The sequence below is a fragment of the Heterodontus francisci genome, chromosome 35 (assembly GCF_036365525.1).
Source record: "Heterodontus francisci isolate sHetFra1 chromosome 35, sHetFra1.hap1, whole genome shotgun sequence".
NCBI classification, from domain to species: Eukaryota; Metazoa; Chordata; class Chondrichthyes; order Heterodontiformes; family Heterodontidae; genus Heterodontus; species Heterodontus francisci.
Window position 1 is genome coordinate 29,932,193 of NC_090405.1, and position 12,354 is coordinate 29,944,546.

At 45.2% G+C, this 12,354-nt stretch overlaps 1 protein-coding gene and 1 long non-coding RNA gene across 6 annotated transcripts in view; one reads left to right on the forward strand and one right to left on the reverse strand.

Annotated features, from left to right (window-relative positions):
- Positions 1 to 12,354, reverse strand: part of LOC137350578 (nuclear receptor ROR-alpha A) — a 1,041,882-nt gene that overhangs the window by 426,947 nt on the left and 602,581 nt on the right. The window lies entirely within an intron of this gene.
- Positions 6,505 to 12,354, forward strand: part of LOC137350467 (uncharacterized) — a 40,674-nt gene continuing 34,824 nt past the window's right edge. For 2 of the 5 annotated variants that reach the window (XR_010969433.1, XR_010969436.1), the window contains exons 1-2: positions 6,533 to 6,680; positions 11,355 to 11,431. This is a non-coding gene — a long non-coding RNA (uncharacterized lncRNA). Of the gene's footprint in view, positions 6,681 to 11,354; positions 11,432 to 12,354 lie in introns of all 5 variants that reach the window. The other 3 variants (XR_010969432.1, XR_010969435.1, XR_010969434.1) reach the window with 3 other exon arrangements.

Consider the following 12,354-nt stretch of genomic DNA (forward strand, 5'->3'; position numbering starts at 1 on the left):
TCACCAATCTCTCGTCATATACCAGAAAATGATAAAGTGTCTTCTGTGTTAGTAGAAGATTTTCATCCTCTTACCCCGAGACTCTGTTATGGCCAACTTTGCTCGGAATATTGGCAGACATAGATGCATTCTTCAACTTGCCTCTGCGCCTGACGAATTTGTTGGACTTGCTTCTTCCCGAGTTCTCCGTCCGTGTAGAACTCCTGCAGGAACCTTCTGCATTTCTCTTTTTTGCTCTGGTGGTCTTTGGATGGCATGGTGGGCTGTGCTGTGTTGTGCAGGTTCTCTCTCCGTTGGCAAGCTCTCTGGTGGAGTCCGGACTGTCCGCAGTGCTCAGGTTGGGGTGGGGGGCTCTCCTTCCGTTTGAAGGTGTTAGTTTAGGCAGGCATCAAGATCGGCGCAGGCTTGTAGGGCCAAATGGCCTGTTCCTGTGCTGTACTGTTCTTTGTTCTTTGTTCAGCTCAGTATCCCTAGACCAGTGAACAATTTGGGGAATTCCTCTCGAAAGTGACTCTTGGATTCTTGTTGTTTAACAACTTCTACTTTCTCTATAAGATGAAGGTCAATACAAGCTCTTCTACTTAAGAGAGAGAATTCCTGATTTCTTAGAACATAGAGTGTTTCTATTATCTGCTTTCCCTTGTATTTATTTTATTTAGAGATACAGCACTGAAACAGGCCCTTCGGCCCACCAAGTCTGTGCCGACCATCAACCACCCATTTATACTAATCCTACATTAATCCCATATTCCTACCACATCGCCACCATCCCTCAATTCCCCTGCCACCTACCTATACTAGGGGCAATTTATAATGGCCAACTTACCTATCAACCTACAAGTCTTTGGCTGTGGGAGGAAACTGGAGCACCCGGCGAAAATCCACACAGTCACAGGGAGAACTTGCAAACTCCACACAGGCAATACTCAGAATCGAACGCGGGTCGCTGGAGCTGTGAGGCTGCGGTGCTTACCACTGCGCCACTGTGCCACCCCGTACTGAAGTGTTGCCTGTAATTTCCCCTTTACTTCAAGTTCAGCCCCTCCTGGGCCATGTAACTACGTTTCCATTAGTTGCAGAAAGTGTGTTGATAACCATAGCTCTGTCTGATAAGACCATTACACTTGCTCCGGTGCCGAGTTTCAAATTAGTGATATGTCTGTTGACATATATGTCTGCAGAGAAAAATGCCTGATTTGGATGACTGATCTCGCTAAGAAAATGTTATGATTTCTCTGCTGCAGGAAGTTGTTTAACTTTGTTAACGACTTTATTCTTAAATGCTTTTTCTATAAAACTTGAGGTAGTCGAGATTTTATTTTGGCACATTTTACTGAAATGCCCTATTTTTCTACAATATTTGCAGGACACTTTTGGGGTGCTACATCACTGGCAGGGTTTGATGACATCTTTCGTTCCACCCGTCCCCCTCTCAGTGTACCTTTTTTCCTGGTGCCTCTTCTTCAGCCCTCTTGTGAAGGAACTGAACAGTTGCAGGAGGTTTCCGGAAGCAAGGTCTTTCTTCACCTTGCAGGATTGCTCTGTTGTTCTTTCAGACCTCAACTTACCTCACCAGATGAATAGCTTTATCCAGGGTGAGGTCTTCTTTAGACTGCAATAAATCTGATATGGATTCATCAGCAACACCCACAACAATACGATCTCTTCAATTCTGCTTTAAGGTCTCTATACTCACATCCTTCAGCTAGCCTGTAAAGGTCATTGATAAAAGCATTGACTGTTTCACCACCTTTTGTTGAAGCTTGCTGTTTCTAAAACCTTATTACTCCGCAAGTTAAAATACGAATCAAAAGTTTTTAAAACTTTGTCAAATTTGGCAGATACCTCATTAAGACCTTGTCTGGCAAACACATCATTTGCTATAGCCCCAAAAGAATACAACAGTGTATTCACTTGCTCTGCTTCAGACTTAGCTGCATTCTGTATCTGAGAAACCATTTTTTCCATAATACTCAGTTTTGAATCTGATTGGGTCCCTCTTGACTTTGGAATCTCTATGGCATTCCCAAATTTTGATCCATGTTGCTTTATTTTATAGACTTTTTTAAGGGCATTCCCCTTTTAGAAACTCTGTTTTGTTTTCTTTTTTTCAGGCTAGCTTGCTTTAATGGAGTGTCACAGGTTCTCTCGAATGTTCCCTGCTGTGTTTAGGGTTTTCCCCTTTGCTTGAGAACTTCGCTTTGTTTTTTCAGGCTAGTTTGCCTTAATGAAGTTGACACAGCTGTTTGAAAGTTCCCTGCTGTTTTAATAGGCTGTTCTAGGGTTTTCCTCTTTAGTCATAGTCATAGATTCATAGAGTTATACAGCACAGAACCAGGCCCTTTGGCTCATTGTGTCTGTGCCGGCCATCCAGCACCCAACTATTCTAATCCCATATTCCAGCACTTGGCCCGTAGCCTTGTATGCTGTGGCGTTTCAAGTGCTCATCTAAATACTTCTTAAATGTTGTGAGGGATGCTGCCTCCACCACCTCTTCAGGCAGTGCATTCCAGATTCCAACCACCCTCTGGGTGAAATTCCTTTTCCTTAAATCCCCCCTAAACCTCCTGCCCCTTACCCTAAATCTATGCCTCCTGGTTATTCACCCCTCCGCTATGGGAAAAAGGTTTTTTCCTATTTAACCTATTAATGCCCCTCGTAATCTTGTACACCTCAATCATGTCCCCCTTCAGCCTTCTCTGTTCCAAGGAAAACAACCCTAGCCTTTTCAGTCTCTCTTCATAGCTGAAATGCTCCAGCCCAGGCAACATCCTGGTGAATCTCCTCTGCACCCTCTCCAGTGCAATCACATCCTTCCAATAGTGTGGTGACCAGAACTGTGCACAGTACTCCAGCTGTGGCCTAACTAGCGCTTTATACAGCTCCATCATAACCTCCCTGCTCTTATATTCTATGCCTCGACTAATAAAGACAAGTATCCCATATGTCTTCCTAACCACCTTATCTACCTGTGCTGCCGCCTTCAGTGATCTATGGACAAGTACACCAAGGTCCCTCTGACCTTCTCTATGTCCTATGGTCTTACCATCCATTGTATATTCCCTTGCCTTGTTAGTCCTCCCAAAATGCATTATCTCACACTTTTCAGGATTAAATTCCATTTGCCACTGCTCCGCCCATCTTACCAGCCGATCTATATCGTCCTGTAATCTAAGGATTTCCTCCTCACTATTTATGAATATCTGTGAACTTACTGATCATACCTCCTATATTCACATCTAAATCATTAATGTACACTACAAACAGCAAGGGTCCCAGCACCGATCCCTGTGGTACACCACTGGTCACAGGCTTCCAATCGCAAAAACAGCCCTCGACCATCACTCTCTGCCACCTGCTACTAACCCAATTTTGGATCCAATTTGCCAAATTGCCCTGGATCCCATGGGCTCTTACCTTCTTAACCAATCTCCCATGTGGGAACTTATCAAAAGCCTTACTGAAATCCATGTATACTACATCTACTGTTTTACCCTCATCGACACATCTAGCCACCTCCTCGAAAAATTCAATCAAGTTAGTTAGACACGATCTCCCCCGACAAAGCCATGCTGACTATCCTGATTAATCCCTGCCTCTCCAAGTGGAGATTAATCCTGTCCCTCAGAATCTTTTCCAAAATTTTCCCAACCACTGATGTTAGACTCACCGGCATGTAATTACCTGGTTTATCCCTGCTACCGTTCTTGAATAATGGTACCACATTCGCTGTCCTCCAGTCCTCTGGTACCTCTCCTGTGGCCAGAGAGGATTTGAAAACTTGTGTCAAAGCCCCTGCTATCTCCTCTTTTACCTCACATAACAGCCTGGGATGCATCTTATCTGGGCCTGAGGATTTATCCACTTTGAAGACTGCTCAAACAGCTAATACTTCCTCCCTTTCAATGCTAATATGTTTAAGTATATCACTAGCCCCCCCCTGATCTCTACAGCTACATCGTCCTTCTCCATAGTGAACACCGATGAAAAGTAATCATTTAAAACCTCACCTATGTCCTCGGCTCCACAAAAAGATGGCCACGTTGGTCCCTAATGGGCCCTACTCTTTCCCTGGTTATCTTCTTACCCTTAATATACTTATAAAACGCCTTCCTTTATCTTGCCCGCCAGTGTTTTTTCATATCCCCTCTTCGCTCTCCTCTCATTACTTTTTTAAGTGCCACCCTACACTTTCTATACTCCTCTAGTGCCTCTGCTGTTTTCAGCGCTTGGGATCTGCCATAAGCCTCCTTTTTTTTCCTGATCCAATCCTCTATATCCCTTGACATCCCGGGTTCCCTGGGTCTGTTAGTCCTACCTTTCACCTTAACGGGTACATGTTGGCTCTGAACTCTCACAATTTCCTCTTTGAATGACTCCCACTGATGTGATGCAGACATTCCTACAAGTAGCTGCTCCCAGTCCACTTTGGCCAGATTCTGTTTTATCATATTGAAATCGGCCTTCCCCCAATTCATTACTTTATTTCTGGTCCATCGTTGTCCTTTTCCATAACTACCTTAAATATTACAGAGTTATGGTCACCATCCCCGAAATGCTTCCCCCACTGACACTTCTACCACTTAACCGACTTCATTCCCTAGGATTAGGTCCAGTACCACCCCTTCTCTTGTAGGACTTTCTACATACGGCTCAAAAAGCTCTCCTGTATGCATTTTAAGAATTCCGCCCCTTTTAAGCCTTTTGCACTAAGACTATCCCAGTTAATATTGAGGAAGTTGAAATCCCCTACTATTATTTTTACACTTCTCTGAGATTTGCCTACATATCTGCTTCTCTATCTCTTCCTGACTGTTTGGAGGCCTGTAGTACACACCCAGCCAAGTGAGTGCTCCCTTTTTGTTTTGAAGTTCTACTCAAATGGCCTCATTTGAGGAACCTTCTAAGATATCATCCCTCCTTACTGCAGTAATTGACTCCTTGATCAACAGTACAATGCCACCTCCTCTTTTATCCCCTCCCCTGTCGCGCCTGAAGATTCTATACCCTGGAATATTGAGCTGCCAGTCCTGTCCCTCCCTCAACCATGTCTCTGTCATAGCAGAAGTATCATAATCCCATGTGTTAATCAATGCCCTCCATTCATCTGCCTTACAAGTAAGACTTCTTGCACTGAAATAGATGCAATCCAACCTTACATTTTTCACTTGTGCCTTACCAGGTCTATATTTGCTCTGCCTTCCAGACAGACTCACTTTCTGTTCTATATTACCCCCTACTGTATCTCCACTCTGTATCCCATCCCCCTGCCAAATTAGTTTAAACCCCCTCCCCAACCCCCAACAGCACTAGCAAACCTCCCAGCAAGGATGCTTGTCCCATTCCAGTTCAGGTGCAACCCGTCCAACTTGTACAGGTCTGCCTTTGCCAGGAACAGACCCAATGATCCAGGAAACTAAAGCCCTCCTTCCTGCACAATCTCCTCAGCCACGCATTCATCTGCTCTATCCTCCTATTTCTAAACTCACTAGCACTTGGCACCGGGAGTAATCCAGAGATTACAACCTTAGAGGTCCTGCTTTTTAATCTGATACCTAGCTCCCTAAATTCTTGTTGCAGGACCTCATCCCTTTTACTACCTATGTCGTTGGTACCAATGTGTACCACGACCTCTGGCTGCTCACCCTCCTTCAGAATCTCCTGCAGCCGCTCCTTGACATCCTTGACCCTAGCACCAGGGAGGCAACATACCATCCTGGAGTCACGTTTGCGGCCACAGAAACGCCTATCTGTACCCTTTACGATAGAATCCCCTATTGCTACAGTTCTTCCATTCCTTTCCCCCCCTGCTGTGCAGCAGAGCCATCCTTGGTGCCACGGACCTGGCTGTTGCTGCTTTCCCCTGGGAGGCCATCCCCCCCAACAATATCCAAAGTGGTATATCAGTTTTAGAGGGGGATGGCCACAGGGGGCTCTTGTACTACCTGCCTGTGCGTACTACTCCTCCTGGTGGTCACCCATCCCTTTTCTGCCTCTGCTTCCATTACCTGCGGTGTGACCACCTCTCTAAACGTGCTATCCACAACGTCCTCAGCATCGCGGATGCTCTGCGGTGAATCCACCCGCAGCTCTAGCTCCGTAATGCAGGTAGTCAGTAGCTGCAGATGGATACACTTCCTGCACACATGGTTGTCAGGGACACTGGAAGCATTCCTGATTTCCCACATAGCGCAGGAGGAGCATACCATGGGTGCAAGCTCTCCTGCCATGACTTACCTTTAAATTAATTAGTTACTCCCTTTAAAAAATACTCATTACACCAGAGGCCGTGTTGCACTCCAAACACTACCCAGTACAATCTAAAGTCCTTAATAAATTACACTAATTTAAAAAAATAAATAAAAAAAACACCCTTTAGTACTACTCACCTTGTCACTTGAGGCCTTTTTAAAAAAAACTTTCCTCATTTTTAAGCAATTTAAATGCACTAACAGCTGTTACTTACTCAACCAATCACCTTGAAGAATTCCCGTGATGTCACTAAGTTTTTTTCCTCTTTGAGTCTCAGCGTGCGCTGAGAGAGACAGGGAGTCTGCTGCTGCTCCACTCTGCTCCCAGGTAAGTGAAAGAGGGCCTCGAGCCCCGCTCTTTAGTTTCAGCCGCCGCTCCGGATCAGCTTCCACGCAGGTCCGCCAGTCGCCGCTCCACTCTGCTCCCAGGTAAGTCCTTTCAGAACTTCAGTTCATTTATTTTTCTAAAGGTTTCGTTGCTTTAATGGAGTGTCCCTACTGTGTTTGGAGTTTCCCGTGCTTTTCGGCAGTTCTTGCGCTTTTCGGGGTTTCCCGCTCTTCGCCCTCACGTTCCCTGAGTGAAGGATTGGGTTTTCCCTGTTTTTTTTCCCAGCATGATGTCTTCAGAAAATTACTTTAAGCACCTCAAAGGCCTTTAACACGATTCGTCAACCGTTAGCACTGTAACGCACCCGATCGCTGAAATTTATTTGCAGGCAACCACACATCTGTTCTGTGGAGCAGCCTGTCTTTCACCACAGCTACAGAGCTTCTCTCAGCCTCTTCTTGATATCTGCAGTTTGTTGGCACTTTTTTCCAGGTTAGGCTTTTTCAGCTAGTTGCTTCAAATCCTTATTCTGGGTATAGGATGGTAAGAATTTCTCTTGTTCTTGATCCTGCCGCTGATCACCATGTTATATGTAAGTTTGGTACACTGCCACCTTAGTCAGTCTAGGTAGAGAGATTCTTAGTCAGTAGTAGTTAAACATTAATCATTATTGCATTATAACTATTTACATTCCACACTAGCTTATGTTTTTTTAATTCATTTGTGGCTAGGCCGGCAGTCCTTGGGATGTAGGTACACCTACAGTGCTGTTAGGAAGGGAGTTCCTGGATTTTGACCCAGCAACAGTGAAGGAACAGCGATATAGTTCCAAGTCAGCTTGGTGTGTGGCTTGGAGGGGACCTTGCAGGTGGTGGTGTTCCCATGCATCTGCTGCCCTTGTCCTTCTAGGTGGTAGAGGTCTCATGTTTGGAAGGTGCTGTCGAAGGAGCCTTGGTGAGTTGCTGTAGTGCATCTTGTAGATGGTACATACTGCTGCCACTGTCTGTCAGTGGTGAAGGGACTGAATGTTGAAGGTGGTGGATGGGCTGCCAATCAAGCGGTTTGCTTTGTCTTGGATGGTGTCAAGCTTCTTGAATGTTGTTGGAGCTGCACCCATCCATGCATGTGAAGAGTATTCCATCACACTCCTGACTTGTACCTTGTAGATGGTGTTTAGGTATTGGGGAGACAGGATGTGAGTTACTCGCCACAGAATTCTTAGCCTCTGACCACTCCTGTAGTCACAGCATTTGTGTGGCTGGTCCAGTTCAGTTTCTGGTCAATGGTAACCCCTAGGATAATGATAGTGGGGGATTCAGTGATGAAAATGCCATTGAACATCAAGGGGAAATGGCTGGCTTCTCTCTTGTTTGAGATAGTCATTGCCTGGCAGTTATGTGGCGCGAATGTTACCTGTCACTTATCAGCTCAAGCCTGGATGTTGTCCAGATCTTGTTGCATCTGGAGAAAGGCTGCTTCTAGGCCCAACCATCTTCAACTGCTTCATCAATGGCCCTCCCTCCATCATAAGATCAGAAGTAGCAATGCCACTGATCACAGAATCACAGAATAATACAGTGCAGAAGAGGCCCTTCGGCCCATCAAGTCTGCACCGATGCATTAAAGATACCTGACCTGTCTACCTATTCCCATTTGCCAGCACTTGGCTCATATCCTTGAATGTTATGACATGCCAAGTGCTCATCCAGGTACTTTTTAAAGGATGTGAGGCAACCCGCCTCGACCACCCTCCCAGGCATTGCATTCCAGACCGTCACCACCCTCTGGGTAACAAAGTTCTTCCTCAAATCCCCCTTAAACCTCCTGCCCCTCACCTTAAACTTGTGTCCCCTCGTAACTGACCCGTCAACTAAGGGGAATAGCTACTCCCTATCCACCCTGTCCATGCCCCTCATAATCTTGTACACCTCGATCAGGTCACCCCTCAGTCTTCTCTGCTCCAGCAAAAACAACCCAAACCTATCCAACCTCTCTTCATAGCTGGTGAATCGCAACATCCTGGTGAATCGCCTCTGCACCCCCTCCAGTGCAATCACATCCTTCCTATAATGTGGCGACTAGAATTGCACACAGTACTCCAGCTGTGGCCTTACCAAAGTTCTATACAACTCCAACATGACCTCCCTGCTTTTGTAATCTATGCCTCGATTGATAAAGGCAAGTGTCCCATATGCCTTTTTCACCACCCTATTAACCTGCCTTCCGCCTTCAGAGATCTACGGACAAACACGCCAAGTTCCCTTTGTTCCTCGGAACTTCCCAGTGTCAGGCCATTCATTGAATACTTCCGTGTCACATTACTCCTTCCAAAGTGTATCATCTCACACTTTTCAGGGTTAAATTCCATCTGCCACTTTTCTGCCCATTTGACCATCCTGTCTATATCTTCCTGTAACCCAAGACACTCAGCCTTACTGTTAACCACTTGACCAATCTTTGTGTCATCCACGAACTTACTGATCCTACTCCCCACATAGTCATCTATGTCATTAATATAAATGACAAACAATAGGGGACCCAGCACCGATCCCTGTGGTACGCCACTGGACACTGGCTTCCAGTCACTAAAACAGCCGTCTGTCATCACTCTCTGTTTCCTACAGCTAAGCCAATTTTGAATCCTCCTTATCAAGTTACCCTGTATCCTACGTGCATTTGCTTTCTTGATAAGTGTCCCATGTGGGACCTTGTCAAAGGCTTTGCTGAAATCCATGTAAACTACATCAACTGCACTACCCTCATCTACACACCTGGTCACATGCTCAAAAAATTCAATCAAATTTGTTAGGCATGATCTCCCTCTGACAAAGCCATGCTGACTATTCCTAATCAAATTTTGCCCCTCCAAGTGGAGATAGATTCTCTCCTTCAGAATTTTCTCCAATAGTTTCCCTACCACTGACGTGAGACTCACTGGTCTGTAGTTCCCTGGCTTCTCTCTACAACCTTTCTTAAATAGTGGGACCACATTAGCTGTTCTCCAGTTCTCTGGCACCTCCCCCGTGGCCAGAGAGGAATTAAAAATTTGGGTCAGAGCCCCTGCAATCTCCACCCTCACCTCCCATAGCATCCTGGGACACAAATCGTCTGGACCTGGAGGTTTGTCCACTTTTAAGCCTGCCAAAACCTCCAATACCTTGTCACTCCTTTTGACAATTTGCTCAAGAACCTCACAGTCTCTCTCTCTGAGTTCCATATCTACATTCTCATTCTCTTGGGAGAAGACAGATGTGAAGTATTCATTTAACACCCTACCAATGTCCTCTGGCTCCACCCACAGATTTCCCCCTTGGTCCCTAATGGGTCCTACTCTTTCCCTGGTTATCCTCTTCCCATTGATATACTTATCGAATATCTTGGGATTTTCCCTACTTTTACCAGCCAGAGCTTTCTCATATCCCCTCTTTGCTCTCCTAATTGCTTTCTTAAGCTCCATCCTACACTTTCTGTACTCCACTAATGCTTCCGTTGATTTGCTCTCCTTGTATTTGCTAAAAGCCTCGCTTTTCCTTCTCATCGTACCCTGAATATTTCTGGTCATCCATGGTTCTCTGGGCTTGTTGCTCCTACCTATTACCCTCGAGGGAACATGTTGGGCCTGTACCCTCCCCATTTCCTTTTTGAATGCCCCCCCACTGCTCTTCTGTAGATTTCCCGACAAGTAACTCTTTCCAGTCTACCTTGCCCACATTTCATGAACAAATAAAACAACTATGCACAGATTGAGAAAGAACTTCTGCCTATCATGTTTGCCTGTGATAAATTTGAAACCTACATCTACAGCTGGGAGGTAGTGAACATTGAAATGGATCATCATCTATTGGAATTAATAGTGGTCAAGCTACGAATCAATGCACTGAAACAACTTCCAATAATGCTGTTAAAACTCCAAAAATGGAGTAGAGAGTTTTTTATAAGAAAGGGATCAAGTCAGAAGTACCTGAAAATCTCCATCCCTCCTTTGATTTTCGAGATGAACTAACCAAGGTGAATGGATAGTCAACTTATGGTGTCTGCTATATTACATAGGAATTAACATTAGTAGCATATTCAATGTACATGGGCATAGAAGGTTGAATGCACAGAGTCTGCACCATCTTCTATTGGCCCAGGATGTCGATAGAGCTTAAACAATACATTGCAAAGAGTGGTATCTGATTGGCTCGTGGCAGTTCTCCAAGTAAGAAACATTATTACCACACAAAATTGCGGCTAGGCCTTGGTCAAAGGTTGGGGCTGACCTTTGTGAGTTACATGGCTGTGCCCTGTTCATTGCGTGTGACCAATACAGTAACTTAAACTGACATAGGCAGCCTCACTTCAGTTACAACATGCAGCATTCTGACAGAATAGAAACATCGGAGCAGGAGTAGGCCATTCAGCCCATCGAGTCTGCTCCGACATTCAATATGATCATGGCTGATCATCCACTTCAATGCCTTTTTCCCACACTATCCCCATATCCTTTTGTGTCATTGGTATTTAAAAATCTGTCCATCTCTGTCTTGAACAGACTCAATGACTGAGCTTCCACAGCCCTCTTGGGTAGAGAATTCCAAAGATTCACAACCCTCTTGAGTAAAGAAATTTCTCCTCATCTTGGTCCTAAGTGGCTTCCCCCTTATTTTGAAATTGTGTCCCCTGCATCTACCCTGTCTATTCCTTTCGGTATTTTGTAGGTTTCAGTGAGATCATCTCTCATTCTTTGAAACTGTAGAGAATACAGGCCCAGTTTCCCCAATCTCTCTTCACAGGACAGTCTTGCCATCCCAGGAACAAGTCTGCTGAACCTTCATTGCCCTTCCTCTATGGCAATAATATCCTTCCTAAGGTAAGGGGACTAAAACTGCACACAGTACTCCAGGTGCAGTCTAACTAAGGTTCTATACAATTGAAGCAAGATGTCGCTACTCCTGTACTCGGCACAGTGGCACAGTGGCAAGCACCGCAGCCTCACAGCTCCAGCAACCTGAGTTCACTTCTGGGCACTGTCTGTGTGGAGTTTGCATGTTCTCCCTGTGACCGCGTGGGTTTCTGCTGGGTGCTCCGGTTTCCTCCCACAGCCAAAGACTTGCAGGTTGATAGGTAAATTGGCCATTGTAAATTGCCCCTAGTATAGGTAGATGGTAGGAGAATTGATGGAAGGTGGGGATGTAAGGGAATACGGGATTAATGTAGGATTAGTAGAAATGGGTGGTTGTTGGTAAGCACAGACTCGGTGGGCCGAAGGGCCTGTTTCAGTGCTGTATCTCTCTATGATTCTAAATCCTCTTGCGATAAAGGCTAACATACCATTAGTCTTCCTAATTGCTTGCTGCACCTGCACATTAGCTTTCAGTGACTTATTGACAAGGACACCCAGGTCCCTTTGTGCATCTACACTTTCTAATCTCTTACCATTTAAGAAATACTCTGCACATCTATTCATCCTACCAAAGTGGATGACCTCACATTTTTCCACATTATATTCCAGCTGCAATGTTCTTGCCCACTCACTAAGCCTGTCCAAATCGCCTTGAAGCTGCTTTGCATCTTCCTCACAACACACATTCCCACCTAGTTTTGTGTCATTCGCGAACTTGGAAATATCACATTTGGTTGCCACATTCAATTCATCGATATATATTGTGAACAGCTAGGGCCCAAGTACTGATCTTTGTGGTATCCCACTAGTCACAGCCTGCCAACACGAGAATGACCTGTTTATTCCTACTGTTACGACCAGATGAGAAAGGTGTCCAGGGGTCTTTCTCA